The sequence below is a fragment of the Papilio xuthus genome, unplaced genomic scaffold (genome assembly GCF_000836235.2).
Source record: "Papilio xuthus unplaced genomic scaffold, Pxut_1.1 DF826159.1, whole genome shotgun sequence".
In the NCBI taxonomy this organism is placed as follows: Eukaryota; Metazoa; Arthropoda; class Insecta; order Lepidoptera; family Papilionidae; genus Papilio; species Papilio xuthus.
This window is the reverse complement of record NW_013532490.1, coordinates 3814430-3827093: the sequence shown is the minus strand read 5'-3', so window position 1 is coordinate 3827093 and position 12664 is coordinate 3814430. Positions and strand designations below refer to the sequence as shown.

Genomic DNA, 12664 nt, shown 5'->3' with positions numbered 1-12664 from the left:
ATTTTCCTAATATTAATGGCCTGCTTTAATTAATTCCACTTTTTAGGTTTATCACCAATGAAACCATATATAAAAGAAATGAAGCGCGTGTTTGAGATTATAATTTCTTTTACCCGTTTTGCGGAACTCTCAAAATACTTTACTTGTTTTTAGACAGATTAAAAACTATCACGTTCCCAAATAGTAATTAATTTTCAAGGTCACTTCGAAGTTCATCAAGAATAGATATAAAGGCTTCTCTCATTCCTAACAGATCCGCCAACGTTGGCGTCATATGATGTCATGGTTATTTCTGTGACGTCATCGCTATGCTAAGCACGTCGAGCCGGAAGCTCTGGCCGCACTTGATCCGAGCTTTCCGCTTCATTTCCCTCTTATATACAATAAATGCGATGAGACATTGAATTAAATTACTTGGATTTGCTCGTGACGGCTTCCCTTTCCCTTCTGTAAGCTCTGGCACCCGACGTTGTTAGTAATTTTAATACAAATAATCTATCTTGCATTTCTGAAACCATTTCGATATATTACAGTATTCTAATTTTAAATCCAACTTTCTTACTAATATTATAAATGCGAATTTTTGGATGTATGTTTGTTTGAAGGTATCCAGAACAACTCAAGAGATTACGATGAAATTTAGGATAAATGTAGAACATAACCTGGAAGAACACATAGGCTACTTATTATGTTTCATTTGAATTACGCGCGGACGAAGTTACGGGCGACAGTTAATTTTCTATAAAGTAAAAGGTACAAAAATTAACTAGCAAACAGCAATACTTTAACTACCTTGCCAATTATGTACCAACCATTCAATCAGTGGGCACTTACCCCTTTTTACATGTAGATTAAATGATCACAAATAATCTCCGATAAATCGGAGCTGTTCGATTTATTAGAGATCTTGAGACATTAAATAGCGACACCGTGACGACTGTCCAGCCTTGACCCAACATCCCCTGCCGTCATCCTCACCCCGACACTTAATCACCCACCCCCTACATCTCCCCCTTCAGTGTTGACCTAAGATTACTTTGTAATGATCTTTTCCTTAATTCCCTCAACAATTTGAATAGCAATCAGTAATTCAACAATTTCCTTGGCATAAAGCTTAAAAAATCTTGACTGCGATCAATAATTTCGAACACACTAGTATTTATCTTACTAATATTATAAATGCGAATATTTAGAAGGATGTATGTTCGGTTAAATCTCTCCTCCTCTGAAATCTTTTATCTCCAGAACAGCTAAACGCATCTTGATGAAATTTGGCATCCATATAGAACATAGTCTGTAAGAACACATAGGCTACTAATTATGTTTTTTTTTAATTCCGCGCGTACGGAGTTGACTACAGCTAGTTTATAACTATTTTTAATATTTTGATTTAATGAATGAACAAAGGAACGTCGGTGGCTCAGTGGTCAAGCACTTGACTTGCAATCTGCAGGTCCTAGGTTCAAATCCCGCCATGTACCAATGTGTTTTTCGATTACCGATTTACATATGTACGCTTATCCGACGTTCTTACAGTGAAGGAAAACATCGTGATGCAACCTGCACATATCTGAGAAGAAGTTCAAAGATATGTGTGAAGTCAACCAACCCGCAGTTGGCCAGCGTGGTTTGACTATGGCCTAATCACCCTTAACTCAGGGTAGGCTCCGAGCCCCTCGGTGGGGACGTATAGTGAACTGATGATGATGAATGAACAAATAATATTTATAATTTAAGATCCCATCACAGAGAGGATTACGTCATTTTCACAAAGCTCCTGTACTTAAATATAGTTACTAACCATTGTTCTGTGTTACTGCTGAGAAAATTAGCTTTGCTAAAAGTACATACTGGCTATAAAGGATCTTGGGTTATTTTTTTAAAGAAATCTTACTTGACATTTGTGTTATATAAAGTAACTTAAGGTTAATACCCTCAAAATTCCAACAAAATGTAATTGCATACCTCGCCGCGGAGACTTGGCACGATGCCAAACCTACTTCAGACAAACTCATGTTATTAGAGAAATAATTTCATTTCGCCATAAATGTACATTAACTTGAGATGAAAATGTAAAAAAAGTGTTGCCGTGGAAGAAAAGTTTACAAAAAGTGATATGTGGTGTCGTTTCTTACATTAATTCGTGCGAAGATGTTAAAGCGGGCTCTACCACTGTTAAGATCAATCAATCAATCAAAATACCTAATTAATTTATATAATATTAATAATATTTTTTCTTATACTGTGATTCTATGTTCATTTTTCACTAAATCTTTGACAGCAATCAATGCGATTGACCGTGGGTTTCTAAGACCAAACTCCCCGTTTAAAATTATTGTTATCTTTGTGTTGTTAACGATAATGACAGGGAGACGATATGTTTTATACAAAGATTTTGGTGTCAGAAACTAACGATGAGTTTCCATTTTATAAACCACTAGCAGCCTCCACTCCGTCCGCTCGGAATTAAAAAGAAAGAAAATTAGTAGCCTATGTGTTGCCAAATTTCAATAGGATTCGTTCAGCAATTCCGGAGATACCTTCAAACATCCCTCCATCTAAACATTCGCATTTATTATATTAGAAAGATAATTTATGAATATTCATAGTGACGTCCCTAAAGATTAACTCGTTCTTTATTAAAATAACGAAAGAAAGTTGTTCATTTGTTTCGCTACTATTATGAAAAGTCAAATTTGTCTCCCGACAAATCCGCCTGTATAGTGCCTCGAGTCTGGCTGTGTGAAAACATACAAACTTCACATATAGGGTGAGAGAAAAAAGTATATCCATTTTTTTAATAACTTCGGCGCGAAGAGCTTTCGCTCTTTATTCTTGTGACGCATTTGTTGGAGCGGAAAAAACCGTAGAAAATACATTTTGAAATTATAACACGACCTTTTTTTCATATTTATTTTGTACTGACAGTTTGACGCAGTCTCGGAATGGGTCAAGTGTTTGACACAATTAGATATCTCTACTTTTCTTTTAAATAAAGTAATAAATCACCCTTAACTTAAGGTAGGCTCCGAGCCCCTCGGTGGGGACGTATAGTGAGCTAATGATGATGGTAGCAAACGCGCAAACAGCCAGTAAATTCGCTGAAATAACGAAACGACTACATATAGACAACTATTGCAGTTGCGTTGCCTACTTAAAATCGGCAGGGAAGGAGACATGCAGAAGGAAAAATGACTCCTTACGCGTCCCTTCCTCTGATAAACACTTCTCAAACTATACACGGAATTCCTTTCACTTCACACCTGTGTTCTGTGTGGTCGTGGTATTTCAACGGTCGAGCCAATTCGTGCAACAGATGTTATTGTTACTGGCATCTACCATTATTATACTATTCGTATGATTGAAAAGGGACTGCGGATTAAAATGACGAATGATACATCGATCGAGTAAGGCCTGGGAGATAATGTTTAATTTGTTTAAACCACCAGAAATCAATTTAACGTGTATCTTATTTTAGATCTTACTAATATTATAAATGCGAATATTTATATGGATGGATGTTTGTTTGAAGGTATTTCTAGAACGATTGAACGGATCTCGATGAAGTTTAGCATACATATAGAAAAATTTCTGGATTTTTTTAATTCCGCGCGGGCAGAGTCGCGGGCGACATCTTGTTGCTAATAAATACTTAAATTGCTTTAAAAGTTATAAATGAATAGATTCATCAATCGCACCCAACTCAACACTATATCTAAATAAATAACTGTGTTAGTGCGTGTTGGACTGGCAGTAACAAAATGAATCTATGCGCCATAAACTGTCGACAAGGATATGCAACTCGAGTAAATTTATCGGCAATAATCTGCCTGCGTAATAGTATTACATCACCGCATCGATATCGACATACGATGGTCAGTACATTACTAGTAGACATTACGAGTCGATTGTGACATATATATATGATAAATTTCAATAAATTGATCTGGAATTATTATCATTTTTTCTGCGTTCCTCATAGTATATTAGACTATAAATTATCAAAATGCTTTTTCATAAATTTTAGTGCAACAAGGATTTAAGTGGCAGATCTGGACAAATGTAATAGAAGTTTTGGTTATGTTATATCAAGATTTTTAAATACTTACGAACAAATAAAATAGCAATTATGCTATTCTAACATATGAAACTAATTATTTTCTACAGGCGTTTTAAAAACGAAGATAATTTTTATTTATGGATAAGAAATTCAGAAGTCATCTAAAACTGACTGATAGATCCATCATTTTAATCTTTAATCCTATAACTGTATCCGTGCCTATAAAAATAAGGATAAATTGTGGACTTTTCGTTATTATTTTTTATATATAATTAACAACAACAATATTGATATAGACGCAGGCAGTAGATCGAATCGCGGATGGCTTGTAATATAACTGCTACTAGTTTATTTCTCTTGGCCGTGCACCCGACGTCTTGGCTACTCTTCAATAACGCGGACGTATGTACAATGACCAGACGTACACGATCTCTGATCTAACAAATATTTCCACAACAATGTCTTCGGAGACGGAGTTCAACGTAAACTAGTCAATAGCCCTGATACACTTGAGAATACTTCTTGATGTATCACAACCAGAGTTATTGGCCTTAGCATATCCGAATACTTGTACAAGTTTGTTATCGATTTAGGAGATCAGATAGGTCAGTTTATACTGGTCGCTATACGATAAAACTAACAATACAAGATAAATGATAGTCAAGTAAAATGTTGAATGTTTAGGAAGATTTTGAACGTAATCGTTCGTTAAATTATAAAGATAAATAAAGCAACCATTGTTAATATGTTTCAGTATGTTAAAAACATAAAAAAGACACAAAATAGACTAATAGTTTGTACTCGTTGATTTCTGAGACCAAAATCCCCATTTAAAATATATTGCTTGATTTGTCAAAGAAGAGAGGGGGATAATATCTTTATAAAGCTTTTTTGGTCTCAGAAACCAATTAGACACTTCAAGTATAGTGTTTTAGACTTACGTGCTCTGGTTTTGGTTTTCATCACGAGATGGCGCTAACACAGTGAATCTGAAAATAAAAATTTAATATCAATGAAAATGAAATTATCAAAGTACAATAATTTTAATAGACAGAAACGTTTTAATTATTTAAATTATACAACTCACGTTTATAATTTAAGACTCTAAAGGCGTTAATAATGAGCAAGATGATTTAATTTAATTAAATAAGAATATATTTGTACATTTTGTACGTTACTGTCTTACGTAATACGTTCATAATTTTCAATATAGGGTACATTGGATATATAACCAGATCGTCTAGAGATTTGTTACGTATATGAATTGTGGGTATTTCTAATTATCCTTCGCGTGATCTGAAATAATGAAGTAAAATTCAAATGTCAATTACATTTTTTTAATTGTTAAAGTGTTTATATTATATTCATTTTAATTTTTTTTTCATCGTCTTAATTAATTTATTATATATGTATTTACAGTTTTTTATATATAGTATATTTATTTATAAATAAAATTATTAAAATGTTAATTAATTAATCTTAAATAATTAAAAATAACGTTTAATTAAATTAAAAAGTCTAATAAGAAAATTGAAACAAGAAATTTTTAATTTTTTTTTCGTAACCAAATCCTAGTCTAGAACACGCTATCAAAGTTTTTTCAAACAAATGACATATCACTTATCCTTTAGCTTTAGATGTCGGGGTGGTCCTGATCTACACAGGTAGCCAGTCTTTGAGGAGCTGGTGTTAATTCCTCAACACTATGTACTCTACCCTAACACTAAAGACAACTTGACTGTGTTCGAAAAACTATTCTGAAACTGAAAAAAAAAGTTAATGAGATTTTCTCGACACAACTGATGTAGACATTTCGACCACCTTTTTTGTTAATAATTTTATTATACGTTTAATTTTATTGAGTTCGTGTGAAATACTTAAAAAACATGTTAAGCGGAAGTTTTCGTGATTACCATGATGATTTAGGTAGACGCGATTTTTTTTAAATATTTTTGTATCATTAAAATTAAAAACTAAACGGACGTTGTATTTTCTTTTATTTTCAACAACAATGATTACTTTTTAAGTAGGAAATATAAAGTAAGCAATACGCGAACACTCTCAATGCAACGAACCATTGCATTTACTTGTAAGTCTTGTACAAGTAAAATGTATGTTACTTCTTAATTACTAATATTATAAATGCCAATGTTTAGACAAAACAGCTAAACGGATCTCGCCAAAATTTGGCATAGACGTAGAACATAGGCTACTAATCATGTTTTTTTAATTCCGCGTCGAAAGAGTTGCGGACAACAGCTAGTATAACTATGTGATACCTCTGTTACGATTACGACGACTAAGTAGTGTAATTTTTGTTTCATCAGTGTAAAACCTACGTTTATATTTGAAGATATATGAATGACAAAAGATGATGTACGTTTAATTTTAAACCCGGACATGTTTACATTGAGTGTCGCATGTCTCGGCCTCATGCCGAGGACATGGCCACATAAATAGTACTGATGTGTAATTAATTGATTATTATTATTGCCCCTTATTAATACAATAATTTATAAATAACTAGCCGTTGCCCGCGATTCCGTTCGCGCGAAATAAACAAACACCTTAGGCAATGTATATGACAAATTTGAGCGACATTCAAATTGTTTTGTGATTATTTTAAGCAATTTTCAATTCTACGTTTAAATACGATTTTTTTTATATTATAAGGTGGCAAACGAGCGAGCGACCACCTGAAATCGGTGAAATAACGAAGTGACCGTTGGTCATAGACATGCGCAATTGCATATGTGTTGCCTACCTTAAATCGACGGAGGAGAAGATGCACAGAAAGAAAATATTTTGCATTTCCATGCATCCTCTCATCCGGAAAGTCCACTTCCACTTCCCATCTTTTCCTTATAAGAAAAAGGGTGGGAAGGGAAAGAGGACTAAATTAGGCCTCCGGGACGCACACTCATCAGACGAAACGCGGAATTGCTTCCCCTTCACGCCTGTCTTCTGTGTGGTCGTGGTATTTCACCGGGCGAGCCGGGCCAATTCGTGCGAAGATGTTAAAGCGGGCTCTACCACTGTTGAATTATTGTAGCTTCACCGTATTTCGGGTATCTTGACCCGCCTATATATTGCAGCTTCGTTAAGGCAAATCCAATTTCGAGCTGGAATTTTCATATAAGTTATTGTTTCCGTGAACACGAACATTTTTTCGTGTTATTTGTATTTCAAACAATCACAAAATGTTTAATTACCTTTTAAGCCTTAGCTACCGTCAAGGTTGATTACGTGACTTTAACGTATTTTTAACCTATTTTGATAAGATCAAATTAAAAATCTTACTTAAATTAGGTAACAATTATTTGTGAAAATAATTTTAGCTACATTTATAGTAGAGGACATTTATTTCCTACCCATTAGGGAGAAATTATATTTACCGTAATGGCAAATATACACGTGTTAAATAACAGTTCTTATGGTGACAGTCTGTTGTTCGATATTCGATCCTAAAAAGGGAAGCCATTTTAATTCTTTGACTGTACACTTTTTACTTTTATTCTCATTGTATCTTTGAAAACAATATGTTAATTCACCAAAGACCGCAATCACAATACGAAGCGCCATTTTGTTGCCGCTAATTGCAAACTACCACTGGATTAATCAAACCCTCTATTGTTTCAGATTAACGTGCCCGCGATACGTGTGAAAGAGATAGACACAGACACCCTTATATAAAAACGCTGTATATGGAGCGGGACGGGTGTAGGTTACGTGCTTCGCGCGTTAAATCACACAAAAGCCAAGACAGGTAATAGTGCGGAAGCGAGACATCAATTTTTAATATTTTAAATTTCGAACGACCAGGGACGAACTGTTAGGACTTTAGGTGCTTTATAGATGGACTAGCCTTATTTTAACTGTCAAAATGTGTTCGGGTGTGTAGTTAGGGCTTCGTGTAGGGTGTAGGGTAAATAAGGGTCGGTACAGACGAGGTGGTGCGCGGGTGTGTGGCGGCAGTGCGAGGCGTGTGTGATGCGACGCCGGCCTCGAAGACACCAACGGATACCGGTCAAGCAGTCGCCTACGTTCGTCTGACGAATCCGTTCAGGTAAGCCTCTTTGCTATCCTTTTGTATGCTTTTATTGCTGTAAGTTTCCACTGCGGATACCACCTTACGGAAAATAGAGGAATGAGACTTTTAAAACGAGTTTCTTTCGAAATTTCCTTAGAAAACCAAATAAATAAAGTAGGCATTCCTTCCATTTTGGGTTAAAGAAATCATTGAAATCCATCTTTATCCTTTAATTCAACGTTATAACATGAATTTAGCATACTATGACGCGAAGGCTTGGAATTTACCGAGAACAAAGTTTTTAAAAAATACCTATGTAATTGACACAGAAACGAAGCACACAATGATAGTGTGAGGACGTGTCGAATCAACGCCATCTATACTTGACAACAAGAGCCTTATAAGAGTACGATATGCGAAGGTAGCTTCAGCTAATAAACTTTTTGAGGACAAGTGATATCAAATAAGGTGGTTATTAACAATAGATGTATGTTTTATCATGCGTTTCCACTTGCTAAACATCTATACAAAAACATGTATTACAACAAAACGACAGTACGTTTTTGTAACATTGTTTGAGCATTGGAAAGCAAATAAATAAAAAAAAACTGTATTCATTGAAACAAGGTTAGTTTAGATAGTTTATCTAGCTAACGTTTCGCTATTTACATTTACTAACTAACGCCCGCGACTCTGTCCGCGTGGAATTAAAAAAACTTAGTAGCCTATATATTCTTCCATGCGTGGGATATTTCAGTAAATTCCATGCTGTCATTATGGAGATACCTTCTAACAAACATTCATCTATCCATCCAAACATTCATATTTATAATATTAGTAAGATGATACAAAAAAATTGAAGGAAATGGTTCTTTTGTTAGGCCAGTCTATCCAATAAAAATAATATTTATGCTATAAGGTAACGTAAAAATGTACTAAGAGACTAAATTAGCCACCGCATGGTTACGATACAAACAAATCGTGGTAGATCGTAAAATGCAAATGATGATATTCAGAGAACTGAAATAAAGGCGAGGCTGAAGTTATAAATCAATGGGACGTCTGACAATAGAAAGCGTAACAAGGCATAAGCGGTAGCGGGATTACACCCTCCCCGCAAAACCTAATAGGAATCTAAGCGAACATTTTTATATGAACCTAGCCCAGCTGTGTTAGACAAAGTGCATTCGCTTCGAAGCGATTCTCGATTCGAATTCGAAACTGACACGCGACGATCACGTGACTTATCGAAAGTTATTGTCAGTTCGATACACTTTTAAGGTTCGTTGTGGAATCGCTTCGAAGCGAATGCAATTTGTTTAACCCCACAGGTATGACATTTATCAGAAAAAGTATACTAAAACGAGCCCCATCATCATCAGCTCACTATACGTCTGTACTGAGGGGCCCAAAGCCTACTTGAGGTTAGGGGCGAGTCCTATACTTTCCTGTTAGTGTAGATATTATTGCGTGGTAGACAAAAAATAATCTACTACACCTAATTAAGTACCGTTGTTTTTTGTGTAGCCGTTGTGAGGATCACATCAGAGGACCTAGAATGAATATTTGCGATACGCGACTTTGTAATATCGTCAAAATTTATATGCGATATGGCGTACGGGCATGGTAGGGGCCGCAAATAATACAAATTTTGTCGACAACGCTACAAAAGTTCTCACAAATATTCATGCTAGGCGTAATCTAGTAATCTGCACTACGCTTTAATTTCTTACCATGGACCACAACTATCGTAAGGAAGAAAGTATGCGAGTGAAATGCTAATAAAGTTATATTCATGAATTCGTTTCATATTCAGACAGCAATATGTCGGATAACATTCTTAACTTACGTAACATGCGCTAAATTTGTAACTTTAGAAATTACGTTATCTCTCATACTCAGAGTCCTTCCCCTGTTATATTGTCTTTTAGAGTTCTATTCTCATATTTAATGAATGCTAAGGGACTAGTAAGAAGCAAATACATCTTATTGATATGAACAATCTCCAGAACGGCTAAACGTATCTCGGTGAAATTTGGCATAGACCATAGTCTGGAAGAACACATTTTTTTTATATCATAAGGTGGCAAACGAGCAAGCGGCCACCTGAAATCGCTGAAATAGCGAAGTGACCGTTGCCCATAGTCATACGCGATTGCATATGCGTTGCCTACCTTTGATCGACGGAGGAGAGGATGCACAGAAAGAAGAAATATTTTCCCTTTCCATGCATCCTCTCATCCAAACAAACATAGGCTACTAATAATGTTTTTTTTTTTCAATTTTAGTGTAGCTAGTGTAGAAATAAAGGAGATCTACAATGAGAGGCCAATAACATGATATCTACCTGCTACATAACGATCCTTTATAACCCATGTAGAGTGGTTTCTATTATTATGTAACTACATTATTCATTTATCATAATTTTTCTGGTGTCTACTTCATTTGGTCGGATATTCATCTGACGTATAACGTAGAACATTCAGTTTGCTTTAGCAACAGTTTTTTTTAATTATTTATTTACATTTACATAAAATGTTGATAATTAGTAATAATTTTATATATTTATAAATTTAAACTAAAATACAAATATATTTATCTTATAGATAGATAAATATATTTCTATTCGTGATGTCTAATCGTAATTCAAAAAATACTATCTTGCATCTTACGAGATTATTTGAAAATTATTTTGCAATATTTCATATCTTATCTTCTATTCCAATTTACTATCAAAATTAAAACCAATATCGTTAATTAACCTTGAAATATTTAAAAGAAAAAACAACCCCGATCTACAATTTAATTAAAAGTTGAAGGTGTTGTTAATAAAGAAGCGCTGTCAGCGATTTACTGGTAGTGTACTAATATAATAAGTTTAGACGATGAGTGAATGCAGCGCTTTAGGGTGCGGTACGATCGATGTTCGGTGCGCGCGCCTTTCGTGACGTCATCGCAGCCTTGCTTAAGAACAATTTATATTTTGTTTTGGTACTACAATTATTGGAAAGATGTTAATGGATACACAGAAATTCTTAATTTAATTATAAATGTATTTTATTTACCTTAACGTTTTTAATAATTAAATATTAAAAAGTAGCTTACATTTTCGAAATGATTCGGTCCCGTTGCAATTGACTGGCCTAACCTGTAAAAGAGTTGACTTTTGTATCAAAAGTATACGTGGTTAAAGTATATTAGTATGTAATTTAAATATAATTCCTATTATACTAAGAAAATGTAATTTGAAAATTACGTTGCATAAAAAGCGAAGAGCAGATACTTATTTAAATTCAAAAAGGCAAAATGCAAATTTTATTACAAATTATTAAAACTTAATATATGCATGAAAATACGTAAAAGTTTTTGTATAAAAGACATTTTATACGAGTCGTAATTATTCACTTTCTTTAATAAAAATGTTGCCAGTTTTTCATAGCGTCGTTAGTACTATGACACGTGCTATCCCTTTCTTTCTCTTTGACAAAATAGAGACGACAATATTTATCAATACAAGTGGATTTATAGTGTAATTTTGCTTCAATGTCGCTCGTGGGATTGTTTTAAATTCGGAAAGCTTCGTACCCGAGTTCTGTACAATGTGTGTGATAATTAATTGTTCCACAAAACCCCTCGTAAACATCGACTCTTTTATCCGCTGACGTTTTTAGGTTAGACGGGAATAATTTAAATTTCTCGCTGGCCCTATGATGAATTTACTTTTGTCTACATATTTTTTTTTAATATTTTGAATCCGCACTTCATTGTTATTTTACTTTATCAATAATTGGTTGTTTAGTTTTAAAATGTCATGGAAATATTTACGTTATTTTTAAATACGTAGTTAAAAATGATAACTTTTCTCAATAAATATTTAATTTCTAAACTATTTATATCTTTTTTTTTTACAATTAACATATAAAATTGTATTTGAACTTACAGTATTAACACTAAAGCGAGATATCACGGGGAATCAGTATTCGTCAAAACACAACATCACATAATGTTCTTTATATACTACTACTTATTTACTGATCCAATATGGCTGATCATAGTTTAAAATCAAGTATATAAATAGTACTTTTTTCTTTAAAAATCTCATTAACTAATAACATAATAATTTGTAAATATAACAATACTTTTTAAAGATTGTTTTTTTGTTTAATTTGTCTTATTATTAATTTTATTGATCTTTATGATTTAAAAAGACTTTAACGAATACTAAGTCCAAAAGTTAAAGCCTTCTACACATTCTGTTTTCATTGGCCAGTCAAACTAGCGGGCTTTACATTGAAATTTGACTAAACTGAATTTGACTAACAGATTAAACTGAAAAACTTTATTTCATTTGTAAAAAAACTTAATTTCCTTCCCATAATTGTAATTAATGTTTTCGAAATTTAATATTTATCAATTTTATTTATCTTATCATCGGTAAATCCAAATTCCACGATCATTGGAAGTACAACAAATAATACCTAAATGTGTTTTGATAGTAATGTGATTTCTGATTTTCGAAAACCTTTTCTGGTCAGTCAAGAGAGCACTATCGCTTCAGAAAATATGTTAAACCA

General features: G+C 33.7%; 1 protein-coding gene across 2 annotated transcripts in view; it reads left to right on the top strand.

Annotated features, from left to right (window-relative positions):
- Positions 1–12664, top strand: part of PMCA (plasma membrane calcium-transporting ATPase 3) — a 133370-nt gene that overhangs the window by 13966 nt on the left and 106740 nt on the right. For both annotated transcript variants that reach the window (XM_013319249.1, XM_013319250.1), the window contains exon 2: positions 7700–8126. The gene's annotated coding sequence lies outside the window, so the exon portion shown is untranslated. The remainder of the gene's footprint in view (positions 1–7699; positions 8127–12664) is intronic.